General features: G+C 38.1%; 2 long non-coding RNA genes across 2 annotated transcripts; both read right to left on the bottom strand.

Moving 5' to 3' along the window:
• Positions 1 to 384: 384 nt before the first annotated feature.
• On the bottom strand, positions 385 to 1,948 carry LOC104115449 (uncharacterized). The gene is made up of 2 exons (XR_011411526.1): positions 1,799 to 1,948; positions 385 to 874 (listed from the first exon to the last, which is right to left on the bottom strand). It is a non-coding gene; the product is annotated as an uncharacterized lncRNA (long non-coding RNA).
• A 343-nt stretch (positions 1,949 to 2,291) lies between these two features.
• Positions 2,292 to 4,575, bottom strand: LOC104115450 (uncharacterized). Its single transcript, XR_690605.4, has 3 exons — positions 4,410 to 4,575; positions 3,779 to 3,847; positions 2,292 to 2,875 (listed from the first exon to the last, which is right to left on the bottom strand). It is a non-coding gene; the product is annotated as an uncharacterized lncRNA (long non-coding RNA).
• Between the last annotated feature and the right edge of the window lie 9,833 nt (positions 4,576 to 14,408).

Raw genomic sequence — 14,408 nt, 5'->3', positions numbered from 1 at the left:
TAAGGAGGCCTAGAGTTATGATTTTTCCAATTGTCGGAATCCGTCTCGCTATGTTATTTATAATCTCACTGATTTATTCTCTACTGATCATGAGCATTCAATTTTTCGTAATTCGCTCTCGAGCAATTACAATAATCTACTCGACGTATTCTCTCGAATTACTCTAGCTGGCAATTTCTCACAGCTCATATGACTATACCAAAGCTTTGTTATCTCTAATCCTGCTTTTAATCCCACCGTATTGATCTATCATATACCTAGGGAGTGATGTTATTCAACAACTACCTAAATATGCAATCTCTCTCGGGCAACACATAATAAATATGCACAGTTAATCGATGACCATTCAATCAATTGAAATAAGCATGTAGTTAAACAAGTAGAGAAATTCAAAGGCTAAATTATATTAAAACGTAACAAAAATTCATCCTACAAAAGGTTCAATCAAATATTGGATAAGAAATTAGCTATTTATAATGGTATGTAAAACTACAATACTAAAATTCATAACCAACAATGAAAAATAGGAAGAAGAAAGGAAAAGCTCGTTGCCGAATCTTTTGCCTTGCTCCTATTGTATTTTTGCCTCCAAAAGTATAGTGTCTCCACAAAAAGTCATTTTAGAGTGTGCTTATATCAATTAGGGTTTGTATGTGGCAGACTTGGCATCTCCTATTTTGGATAGGAGAAGCTAGAGCCGCGTCCACAATCCGCGCGTCTCGTGAGACCCAGATTGCTCCTAGCATTCTGTTTTTCTTGCTTTGGTCCTGGTCTAGAGCAATGAACCATGCTTCTCTGTCAGGGATTCTACTCTTCCAGCTCTTTTTTTTGTCAACTTTTCTCCCTTTTTATCCTCTTCCGCACAATATCGTTCCTACATATAATAAATACGTAATGAGTATATTTCACATTAAAAATAATGTGATCTCCCGCAACTCTACGCAAACACATTAAAAATATGCACTTTTCAAGATTTATCACCATCCCACACTTAAACTCTTGGTTGTCCTTGAGCACAGAAAATTAAACACATAGGCAGGTAATACAATTCAAACTTACTTAATTATCACACCAATGACAGAAGTTTATATTAATGGTTAGGACCAACATAAGAGCTATAAACATATTTCCTCAAGTTTAGACTCATGCCAAAACTATTTAAAATATTTGTGTGGCTTTTTCTTACATCATAGCCTCAAAGGTTACTCCAATACATTCCTTTCTATGACTCGCTTCTTGTACCAACCAAAGATCCGAGGACCTTACTAATCCGTCGCAAATCATGTGCCCCCAACCACACACCAAAGATAGTAATAAGTCTGCACAATCAGATATGTATTCGAGCATAATTTAAGGACTCATATATCGAAAATATTCGCTCATTCTCGCAAAGAAACTCATATGCCACCAAAGTTCACACCATAGGCTTGTTCGCTGTGTTAGTCTCTACTAATTTAAGCTCGTAAAGTGTAGGATCAGTTAGGTGTTTACGAGTGCAATGTAGGCTAAGGGATGAGTAAGATATATATCGAGCATAATTTAAGGACTCATATATCGAAAGAATTCACTCATTCTCGCAAAGAAACTCATATGCCACCACAGTTCACTCCACAGGCTTGTTCGCCGTGTTAGTCTCTACTAATTTAAACTCATAAAGTCTAGGATCAGTTAGGTGTTTACGGATGCAATGCAGGCTAAGGGATAAGTAAGATAGATATCGAGCATAATTTAAGGACTCATATATCGAAAGAATTCGCTCATTTTCACAAATAAACTCATATGCCACCAAAGTTCACACCATAGCACTACGACAAAAATGGTCTTTAGCGGCAATAAAATTCTCCTTTAGCGGCAATATCAATTGCCGCTAAAACTTTTACCGGCAATTTCGCCGAAAGCTGGTAAAGACACTATTAATTGCCGCTAATAGCTGTTATATTTAGCGGTATTTGTGAACCGGTGATTCCAATGACCGCTAAAAACTACGCTAGAGATATGCTAACTCATAGATTTAGCAGCCTTTGTTATTGCCGGTAAAGACCTATTATTAATGGTCAATATAACAGACGTCTTTTAGTGGCAATTGTAATGGTAGCTAAAACTACTTTAAATTTGCTGTTATTTATCTTCATTAAGTTATAGCTTAAAAAGTTCCACTTTATTGCCAATAAAAGATTAATTGTTTTGGCCACTTAAAGAATTACACTTATTTTTCAACTTGATTGAAGCATACTAATACTCGGCCCAAAAAATTTAAATGAAATAAAACTTTGTAAGAAACCACGCCGATATCCATTCGAAAAAGATCTATTTCATTAAATTTACAACAAACAAAAGCTTCTAATCCATGGTTTCAAAGTGGCGACAACATAAGAGAAAGAATAAACCATTTGACTCCAATATCATTTTTAGTCAAACAAATATCTCTTCATAATCATATCGACATTCTTCCACATGAGTCCGGCTAGAAGAAGTCATCAGTGTTGGGATGTCATTGCTTTGAATCTGCACCATTTCCTTATTCTTCTTTTTTTTGTTTCAAGCCAGAGCTAGTTGGTCTAAAATAAAATTGCAAAAACTGGTCTTTCTGAAGCATTAGGCTTCAGCTATAGCATTTCTAGGAGCATCTAGTTGTCTTTCAAAGGTTCTACCTCTCTTGTTACATATGACTCAATGCGTAGCTGTAATAACAAAACATCATAGGTGGTTCTTGAAAAGGGAAGGAGAAGGTCTAGCATGCCGAGATGCGCTGGTTTCTTGAAAGCATCAAGGAGAACTTTTGGTACCTTGCAGCTTGTTGAGCCAGCAATATAAATAAGCTCTCAATAATGGAGTGATGTCACTGCCTCCACTCACCATTACTAGAATCTGATGTCTGCAATAAATTTTTTACAAATAAATCAAGGTAAAGAATGTTGACGCAACACAAGTATAAAGTCCTTAACTTAAAGTTTAAGTCGAATTGTTGCTTCTCTACAAGACTGATATCTCAGGAATTGGGTTGAAGATGGTCTCCTGTTGTAGCTGATGAGAGCTTCGCAAACAACTTTGAAGACTATGAGACATATAAAGAAGTTGATATGATCCATATAATGATTTCACAAAAATTACCTAAGAAGAAAGTACGATTTTTTTACTAATTTAACTATAATAACTAGTGGCATTCATAAACTAATTGATCATTGACAATTACTGTATATGATGCAAAAATAGAGACAATAGTTTGAGGAGTTATACTGTAAGGTGACTAGTTGCTATAATCTACTGTTATACAAGGATTTATCACTTAATGGAGAAGGCAAAAATAGTTAAAGAGATTAACTGCATAACATTCACCCCTTTTATCATCTACGGCAAATTATATTTGTCATTAGTCAATTGACATAATCGTCCTCATTAATTAAATTCATATCCCTACTTCAAACAGTAATCAATCTCAACTATATCTGTATGACTAAGCCAAGATGTGAACACATCGCTAAATAAGTATGCATATCTCGTGCTTGACTGACCCTGGCATGTACATATACTAGTATTCAGAACTATCGCGAGAAGCCTTCACCGGAAATCATCAACTTTACTATTAGATTTTATAGTTAAAAGTTACAAAATTCTCCAACATGTCAACTCAGGATTTAGGAAAATGCTGCATAATCATAGGTAAGGGACACAATTATCTTTATTCTCAATACATTTATCAGATATATCAACTCAAATCAGATCTAAGTTCTAACATAATGCAAAAGCATTAATCAAACATTGAAACTACTTGACTTACAAATTAAAATGACGAACTTTGAACTTTGTGGAAAAGAAAATAAAAGAACTAAAGATCCATCGTGTCCACCTGCAAGATAAAAATAGAGAGCTTATGCTTTATGCATTACATACGGACAACATCAAATGTGGATGTCCACCAAAAAATGGAAAAATGAAAAGGCGCTTTCTCTAAACTTTTGAATATCTTCGAAATGATTTCATATACAAGGTCAGATAGTAACAAAATATCATAGCAAAATATTATTTTTGGTAGAGAAACTTCAAAAGTTATCACTTCAGAAGCAAATTTAACAGGGGAAGGATCATGGATTTGATGAACCTAAGGAGAATTAGACAGTTGAAAAGATTTTCACTGATCAAAAATAGTTACAATAATGTAGTAACAACTTATAGATATCACGTCAGTTATATATCCCACTTCTTAATACAATATCTTTATGTGACATTTTATCGAACACCAAACAAGCTGCTTGAATTTTTCCTTTAGAGGCAAATACAACCAGCGATATAGTAATAAACAAATGAATCATAATCAAACCCAATCTCCTATCATTTTATCAAAGTATTTATAATCTTGTGCTTTTCCAACAGAACTAGACTTTTGTATACACATAAAGAAAAAAATTTACCCCGTAAATGAAACACGAAATACAACAAAAATCCTAAGAATTATTTTTGGGATCAAAGGATTTGTAATGGTTAAAGTAGAGCATCACACATCTTGATAAGACGATAGATAATGCAGATCGCTCAAAATAGATTAAATAAGCAATAAATACTCGAAAAATAAAATAAATTAGAGTAAGAAATGATAGCATACCTGGGAGACCAACGTAGGTTGTATTTGTAACGACCCGCCGGTCGTTTTGACTATTGCAATCCCGTTCCCCCATTTACTGCTTAAATTGTGAATTACGGTTGTTATTTGGCTTGCCGGGGTAATTGGTTTGGGTTCGGTGAAGTTTTGAAATAATTTGGAGCGCTTAGTTCCAAGGTTTAGAATTTAAGTTGAAAAGGTTAACCGGATGCTAACTTATGTGTAACGACCCCGGAGAAATTTTGCTAAGGAAATTAAGTTTTGGTGGTGCCGAGGTAGATCAATTAGTACAAAGCTCGCCGCGGCTCAGACTTTTTGGGTTGAACAATGCACCGATGTGTAAAGAAAAATTTTGTCGGAAAATGGCCATTTCTGCGACCACTATGCGGTCGCAGAATCACTCTGCAGACCGCATAATGGTCGCAAAGTGGAGCAGGAGGAGGGCAAGATTTGAGGAAAATCGGCGGTGCACTATGCGAACGCAGACCTATTTTGTGGTGCATCATGTGACCGCAGAACAAGTATGCGGACCGCATAATGACCGCAGAACAGGTCAGTAACGCCCAGCTTTGGTGGCCAAATTATGCAGTTGGTATGCGGACCGCATACCTGTTATGCGATTACATATGCGACCGCATAACTGCGTCGGAGCTTCCATTCTTTCTAATTTTTGACCCGACCCAACTTCGATTTATATCCCTTGAAGCTCATTTTTGAGCCAAAATCGGATATTTTAGAGAGAGGGGAGAGCATTTTAGAGAGAGAAAGTGAAGACTTAGTCATTTATCCATCAATTCTTGTTCAAGGTTTGAAGATTTCACAAGGATCTTGATAGGGCTTCAAAGAGGTAAGAATTTCTTTCTCTAATTCTTCAATTTCGGGTTTGAAGTAAAGATGGGTGATTAATAGTATGATTCTTGGGTGTAGAGTATCATATATACATACCAATAAGGTTGTGGAAAGATTGTTAAGTTCAAATGGGTAAGGATTGGGTTGAAAATGGTAGAAATCTTCATAAACTTTAATTGAAGATTTGAGGGTCGAGTTGATGTCGGATTTTGGTAAAATTTATATGGTTGGACTCGTAGTTGGATGAGCGTTCATATTCCGTATCTTTTGTCGGGTTCCGAGATGTGGGACCTACGGGCGATTTTTGAAGTTAATTTCGGATTTTATTGGCTATAAAGTTGAATAATTTGTTGTTAGCTATATGCCCTCTATGTGTTGATAAAATTTGACTGTAAATCATGTTAGAAATCATGCTTAGGCTATGTGATGGTACTGTTGGGACCTACAGAGGTTGTGTACATGTTGAATTGCCTGCTAAATGCTATATTTACTCAGTCTCAATTTTTACTTGCATATTTTATCTCAGTCTCTGTTATGATTATTGATACATCATATTATTGTTGTTTGGGCTGATTTCATGATTATTGAGAGCCCGAGAGACTGGAGAGATTTATGACTGAGGGAGGCCGAGGGCCTGATTGTGAGGATATTTTATGGATCGGGGCTGCCCGCCTGTAGCAGGCCTTATTGGCTTATTATTATACGTGAGTTGGCCGTGCAGCACGTGAGTTGGCCGTGCGAATCCTTATATTATTATTGCACGTGAGTTGGCCGTGCGGATCTAGACATTTATATTATGGCACGTGAGTTGTCCGTGCTTATAGCGCTTGGGCTGTAGGAGCCCCTCATGAGTCTGTACACCCCCAGTGAGCGCGGGTACCCATTGGGAGTGATTGATGAGGGTTGGGAGCCCAGTGAGTGATTGTTGTCCTAAGAGGTTGTACTTAATTTTCATTTATTGTTGCACTTAGTTGCTATCTGTCATTGTTGTGAAATCTCTAAAAAATTGTTGATATATGGATTACATGAACAAGAAAGTATAAAAAAAAATTGATTTGACATTTAACAGCCAGATTTGATAGCATGTCTATTCTTTTGCTGGAATTACTGGAAATGAACCATAATTGTGTAGCTCGTTACTATCTTCAGTTCCTTATTTATTATTGTTACTTGCTGAGTTGGTTGTACTCATACTACACCCTGCACTTCGTGTGCAGATCCAGGTATTTCCGGACATAACGGGTGTTGATCCTTTTGCGCGATTGATTTTCAGGAGATTTTGAGGTAGCTACCGTATTCCGCAGACCTTGTCTCTCCTTCTCTATCCTTTTGTTCACTATATTTGATCTCAAACTTGTATTCATATTAGATGCTCATGTATTCAGTGACACCAGATTTTGGGGAGTGTTTGTATTGTATTTAAATATTATATTTTCAATCTTGAGAGAAATTGTGGTTTATTGAGATTTTCGGCTTGCCTAGTATTGAGATATGCGCCATCACGACGGGTGAGATTTTGGGTCGTGCCAGTATTACAAGAGTTGTAGCAACTGACTCCTTGAGTAGTGATGATCTCTATGTTGTTCCGATAATAGGAGAGCAACATAGTCATTTGAAGTACAAGGGAGAGAGGGTGGGCGGGAGGAGTGAGAGAAGAGCGAATGAAATGATCATATAGGGTTTTATTTTGGAGGGAATATTAATTTTATCTTTCAACTCATTTGGAGGAATATAAAAAGTAAAAGAAGACTCTTTTTCCAGCCATTTCTTGTAATTGCCGATAAAGTAATGTTCTTTCCTGGCTAATTAACATTTGCTGCTAATTTTTGAGGTTAGGAGATAAATTAGTGGTAATTAATTAATTACCACTAAATAATTATCGCTAAAAGTACTTTTTGTTGTAGTGTAGGCTTGTTCGCCGTGTTAGTCTCTACTAATTTAAGCTCGTAAAATCTAGGATTAGTTAGGTGTTTACGGGTGCAATGTAGGCTAAGGGATGAGCAAGATAGATATGGATAGCAGTGACTAATTCTAAGCACTTTTAATATAATACACTATAACTTTTAGGCACATACTCTTTAAGACCAACTCAACAGATTGCTACAAAATCGTACTTAACTCAGCCCATTGTCTTTAAGCACTTTTACATAATTACTAGCTCAGATTAAAATGAATTGGAGGGGTATTTTTTTTTATTGATATTCTTGTATTTTCTCTTTTTTTGTTTTCAAAATCTTTTCAACACCCTCCATAAGTTGGTATTTCTGGTTAGTGGATTTTTCAATACATACGTGTACCTTTTAGCCTTTCTATGGTTTCACTCAAGAGTTACCCAATCCTTCCCTTACTCTTCTAGCGACTTAGTTCTTTAAGAGGTAAAAATTCAACAAGATTTAATTAAGAACAAAAGAGATTTAGCTTTAGTGTGGGTGCCAAAAAAAGGTTTAAAGACTCAAATGGGCTAACAAAAGAATAACTTTACCACTGGTGGGCAAATATCTCAAAGTTCAATCAAAGAAATACTTATATCATTTCCTAGACTCACAAGACTTGCTCATTTTGCTTCGATTCACATACGGGACAACTTCTAGACTAGCAAGGAATGAAACAAAGTATGACTAAAATCTCACATCACATAGTGCACATGACTCACTTTGGACGGTTCAGACCTAACTCTCGAGTTAAAGCAAATAAGTACAGTCATCATATATTTTAACACATAGGAAGCAATCACAGGAGTCTAAAGATGAGCCTAAGTATCAAATGAAAGTCACATATATTCTCAAGGCATGTAATCACAAAAATCATGAAGAAAATACTCAACTCAAATGCTCCAAACCTAAGTCCCGACATAAAACACGTCAAATAACAAATATACTCAAGTTCATCCTATTCTACTTGTCAATTATAAAAGAAAAAAAGAAAAATCTTTTTGTATTTTTCTTTAGTCTTCAAGTATCAGGACCCCAATTTTCCACCTTAGGATGTCGTGATGACACCTAGTCTGTAAGATTAGGTAAGCCTAATATTTAATAATAGTTTAACAAAAATAACCATCTGAGATACTAAAATAAAATCGATAAGCTCATATTAATTGCCAAATAGAACATCAACAATATAATTCCCAAAACCCGTGGAACTGAGTCATAAGCTCTACAGAATATTCTAAACCTCTACTACAATACTGTCTGATAAAGGAAATAACAGTAATGAGAAGATAACGGAAGGTGAATCCGAGGCCTGCGGACGTCGAGCAGGTATACCTTGAAGCCTCCGGAAAGCAGTTAATCAATCAATCACTAGCGTTCAGCACGGGCAGACGTACCTGGATCTGCACAAAAATATACAGAAATGTAGTATGAGTATACCACAATGATACCCAGTAAGTATCAAGCCTAACCTCGGTAGAGTAGTGACGAGGCCAGGTCAAGACACCTACTAAGATAAACGAAACTGAACAAGATATGGTACGGTCAAATAATGTAGAACGAAAAAATAAATGACATAGATTGTGAAACAAGAATAACAACCGAGGTACCGCCTCGTTTCCACATTTCACAATTTCAATCCCAATCTTTCCTTATATCACTGCGTGAGCTTTACATTTAGTTTTGAAAATTATTTTTTTCCAAAATAGCTACACGCGTTTAGCCCACCTTATCACACCGTGTGGCTTCAAGTAGTTTCCCTACTAGCAACACGCGTACCACCTTATCTCACCGCATGTGTATCAACCCTTAGTCTTATACCACCGCATGCGTATTAATATCACAATACAATTCGCAAGTGCGCATATGCCATAATTTTCCCCAAAGTCAACAATACCAATATTTTCACAATAAATAGCCCATGGATCAATCACAAAGTATACACGAATCTCAACAATAACAAAATGAATGTGAATTGCTCAACAAGAAAGATATCTCAACAATTAACAACTTTTTCTCAATGTGATAACGGCTTTTTTAACTTCAAAACCAATAACTCAACATTAAGATATTCCACAAAATAACAACCTCAAGTAAGAGTAATTAAACAATAAAGAGGTAATAAGGCAATAAGGAAAATAACAACTTCAACTAAGCATATTTGAGAAAATATAACAAGTAGGAGGTAGAGCAAGTGCTACAACGTCAAATAAAGCATGTAGGAGTAGATTAACAAATGTAAGAGTAGATTAACAATGAAAGATGTGACATGTTATAACAATTAAATTAAAGGTATGGAAAGAGTTTAAATAGCCTAAACTAGTAAAATATCACATATAGCCCGTGTACCCACTCGTCACCTTATGTACACGACTTTCACATAATACAAATAGCACAATCAACCTAAATCCTAAGGGGTAGTTCCCCCACACAAAGTTAGACAAGATACTTACCTCAACTAGGCCAACTCAACCTTCGAAAATAGCTTTTCCCCTAAAATTTGCTTCCACACGGCTCAAACCTAACCAAAAACAACTTATTACCATCAAACAATGCAAGGGAATCAATTACAATAAATAAAATTATGATCTTTACACGTTTCCCAAAAAGTCAACAAAAGTCTACCTCAAACCCCCCGGTTAAAACCCAGGTCCAAAGGTAGATTCTGACTACCCATAACCCCACGAGTCCATATATGTATTTTGTTTTCAAAACCGAGTCCAAATCGACTCTCAAAACTCAATTCTTTATTATTCAAAAACTTGACAAATTTTTTTAATTTTTCTCTTTGATTCTCATAAATTTGATGTGAAATCTAAGATATAATCATGAAATATAGTTGGAAATTGATTAGAATCACTTACCCAATGTTTGTAGATGAAAATCCCCTGTCCAAATCGCCTCCTACCGAGTAAGATGTGAGAAAATAAGATAAAATCCTGACTCCCAGCCCTTTTGATCAGTTGCAGTTGTCACATTTGCGACACTAGGTTCGCAATTCCGAACCCTCGCTATTGCGAAGAAAGGCTCGCAATTGCGGCCACTAACACACTGAGGAAATGTCGCAATTGCGACACAGACTTCACAAATACGAAGTCTATCCTCCTCGCAAATGCAAGAAAAATATTGCAATTTCGAACTATGATACCCAGGCCCATACTTTGCAATTGCGAACAAGGAATCGCAATTGCGATACCTGACCCTCCCCTGCCATGTTCACAATTGCGAGGCTGATGCTCGCAATTGTAACATCAGAGCACCGGCACACCAGAAAAATCCTATTTTCAGTCCAATCCTTCCGAAACACATTCGAAACTCATCTGAGCCATCGGGGCTCAAACCAAACATCCACACAAGTCTAAAACCATCATACGAACTCGCTCGCATGATCAAAACATAAAAATAACATCTAGAACTACGAATCAGATACCAAACACATGAATTTCAAAGTAAAGTTCAAGAACCTCTAGAATTGCAACCAAGCGTCAGAATCATATCAAATAAACTCCAAATGACACCAAATATAGCAGAAAATTTCTAAATAACATAACAGACCTATTCCAAGTACCAAAACCGAATTCTAAAATCCGATAGCCAAAAGTCAACCTACGGTCAAACTTCTAAATCTCAAATTGCCAATTTTCGGCGAAACAACACAAATCAACCTACGGACCTCCGAATTCAATTCTGGGCATAAACCCAAGTCCAATATCACGATACAAACCTATCAGAGCCATCAAAATACCGTTTCGGGGTCATTTTTACTAAAGTCAAAGTTTGGTCAATACAATCAACTTAGGCTTCTAAACCAAGAATCAAAGGGTCCAAATCAACCCAAAACCTACCTGGAACGAAACCAATCAACCCCGTAAGTCGTAAAACCAAAATTAAACATGTGTGAAGCATCAGAAAGGGAAATGGGGCGCAAGTACACAAAATGACCAGTCGGGTCGTTACATTCTTTCCCTCTTAAAACAAAGGTTCATCCTCGAACGTGCATAAAGACATACTTGAAGTGATGAAAAGGTGAGAATAACGACTCCACACGTCATGCTCGGTCTCCTAGGTCGCCTCCTCGACCGGATGACCTCTCCATTGAATCTTCATTGAAACAATATTCTATGATCTCAACTTCCGGACTTGTCTGTCCAAGATAGCCACTGACTCCTCAACATAAGTTAAATCCTTGTCCAATTGGACTGAGCTAAAGCCTGAAACATGAGACAGATCACCATAATACTTCCGGAGCATGGAAACATGGAACACCGTATGAATTGCCGATAAGCTGGTGGCAATGCAAGCTTGTAGGCCACCTCCCCCACTCTCTAAAGGATCTCAAAAGGACTAATATACTTTGGGATCAACCTGCCCTTCTTCCTGAACCTCATCACACCCTTCATAGGTAAAACCTGGAGCAAAACCCACTCTCCAACCATAAATACTACATCACGAGATCTCCGATCGGTATAACTCTTCTACCTAGACTATGCTGTACGTAGCCGGTCCTAAATCAACTTGAGTTTCTCCAAGGCATCCCGAACCAAATATGTGCCCAACAACTTAGCCTCTACCGACTCAAACCAACCAACTAGAGAACGACACCGTCTCCCATACATGGCCTCATAAGGAGCCATCTAAATACTCTATTGGTAATTGTTGTTGTAGGTGAACTCTGCAAGCGGCAAGAAATGATCCCAAGAACCCCTGAAATCCATGACACAAGCACGAAGCATATCCTATAATATCTGAATGGTGCACTCGGACTGTCCGTCTGTCTGGGGGTGAAATGTTGTACTCAACTCAACCCGCGTGCCTAACTCACGTTGTACAACTCTCCAAAAATGCGATGTGAACTGCGTACCCCGATCGATGATAATAGATACCAGCACACCGTGGAGACGAACAACCTTATGGATATAGATCTGAGCCAGCTGCTCGGATGAATAAGTAGACACCACCGGAATGAAATGAGCCGACTTGGTCAACCTGTCCACAATCACCCATACAGTGTCAAATTTATTCAAAGTCCATGGGAACCCAACAACGAAATCTATGGTAACACGCTCCCATTTCCACTCAGGAATCTCAAGTCTCTGAGGCAAGCTGCCCGGCCTCTGATGCTTATACTTCACCTGCTGACAATTCAGGCACCGAGCCACATACTCCACTATATCTTTCTTCGTTTTCCTCCACCAATAGTGCGGCCTCAAATCCTAATACATCTTAGCGGCACCTGAACAAATGGAGTACCGCGAACTATTGGCCTTCTCAAGGATAAACTCACGTAATCCATCTATATTGGGCATATATAACTGGACCTACATCCGCAACACGTCATCATCTCTGATAGAAACCTCCTTGGCATCGCCGTTCTGTACCGTGTCTATAAGGACAAACAAATAGGGGTCGTCATACTGACACTCTCTGATGCGCTCATATAAGGAAGACCGAGAAACCATGCAAGCAAGAACCCGATTGTGCTTCGAAACATTCAATATAACAAACTGATTGGCCAATCCTGAACATCCATGGCTAGTGGTCTCTTTGCTGTCGGTAGATATGCCAAACTGCCCATACTCTCCGTCTTTCGACTCAAGGCATCGGACACCATATTGGCCTTTCCGGGATGATATACAATAGTGATGTCATAGTCTTTAAAGCATTTCTAACCATCTCCGCTGCCACAAATTAAGATCTTTCTGCTTGAACAGATGTTGGAGACTCCGGTGGTCGGTATAGACCTCACATGGAACACCGTACAAGTAGTGCCTCCAAATCTGCAAAGCATGAAAAATAGCTGCCAACTCCATATCGTGCACTGGATAATTGTTCTCATGAACCTTCAACTGCCAAGATACGTAGGAAATCACCCTACGTCTTGCATCAACACCGCGCCAAGCCCAATACGTGATGCATCACAATACAAAGTGTATGACCCTGAACCCATAGGAAACACTAACACTGAGGCTGTATCAAAGCAGTCTTGAGCTTTTGAAAGTTGCCTCACACTCCTCGGACCATCTCAAAGGAGCACCCTTCTGGGTCAATCTAGTCAAAGGTGTAACAATGGATGAGAAACCCTCTACGAAACGACGATAATACACGGCCAAACTAAGGAAAATCCGAATCTTAGTAGCTGAAAACGGTCTGGGCCAACTTTAAACTGCTTCAATCTTCTTCAGATCTACCTTGATCCCCTCACTAGACACCACATGACCCAAAAATATCACTAAATCAAGCCAGAATTCACACTTTGAGAGAATTTTGCATATAACTTCTTCTCTATCAAGGTTTGGAGCACGATCCTCAAATGCTGCTCGTGATCCTCCCGATTACGGGAGTACACCAAGATGTTGTCAATAAATACAATGATGAATGAATCAAGATATGGCTGGATTACACTGTTCATTAGGTGCATAAATGATGGTGGGGTGTTGGTCAATCCAAATGACATCACAAGAAACACGTAATGACCATACCGAGTCCTGAAAGCAGTCTTCAGAATATCCGAATCCCAAATCTTTAGCTGATGATACCCTGACCTTAAATCAATCTGTAAGAACACTCTATCACCCTACAGCTGGTCAAATAAGTCATCAATGCGCGGTATTGAATACCTTTTCTTCACTGTAACCTTGTTCAGCTGCCTATAATCAATACACATCTAGATAGAACCATTCTTCTTTTTCACAAACAGAACCAGAGCACCCTAAGGTGACACACTAGGCCAAATGAAACCCTTATAAAGAAACTCTTGCAGTTGTTCCTTTAACTCCTTCAACTCCACTGGAGCCATACTATATGATGAAATAGTAATGAGCTGAGTGCCCGGTACCAGGTCAATACCAAAATCTATATCTCTATCGAGTGGCATTCCTGGTAGGTCTACTGGTAACACATCAGGGAAATCTCCCACTACCGGAACTGACTCAACGGTAGGAGTATCAGCACTAACATCCCTCACAAAGTCTAGATATGCCTCACACCCCTTCTCAAGCATCCCTTGTGCCTTAAGGAAGGATACAACCTTGCTA

The sequence above is a fragment of the Nicotiana tomentosiformis genome, chromosome 10, assembly GCF_000390325.3.
Source record: "Nicotiana tomentosiformis chromosome 10, ASM39032v3, whole genome shotgun sequence".
Classification (NCBI taxonomy): Eukaryota; Viridiplantae; Streptophyta; class Magnoliopsida; order Solanales; family Solanaceae; genus Nicotiana; species Nicotiana tomentosiformis.
The sequence above is the reverse complement of the archived record's forward strand: the minus strand, read 5'-3'. Positions and strand labels throughout refer to the sequence as shown.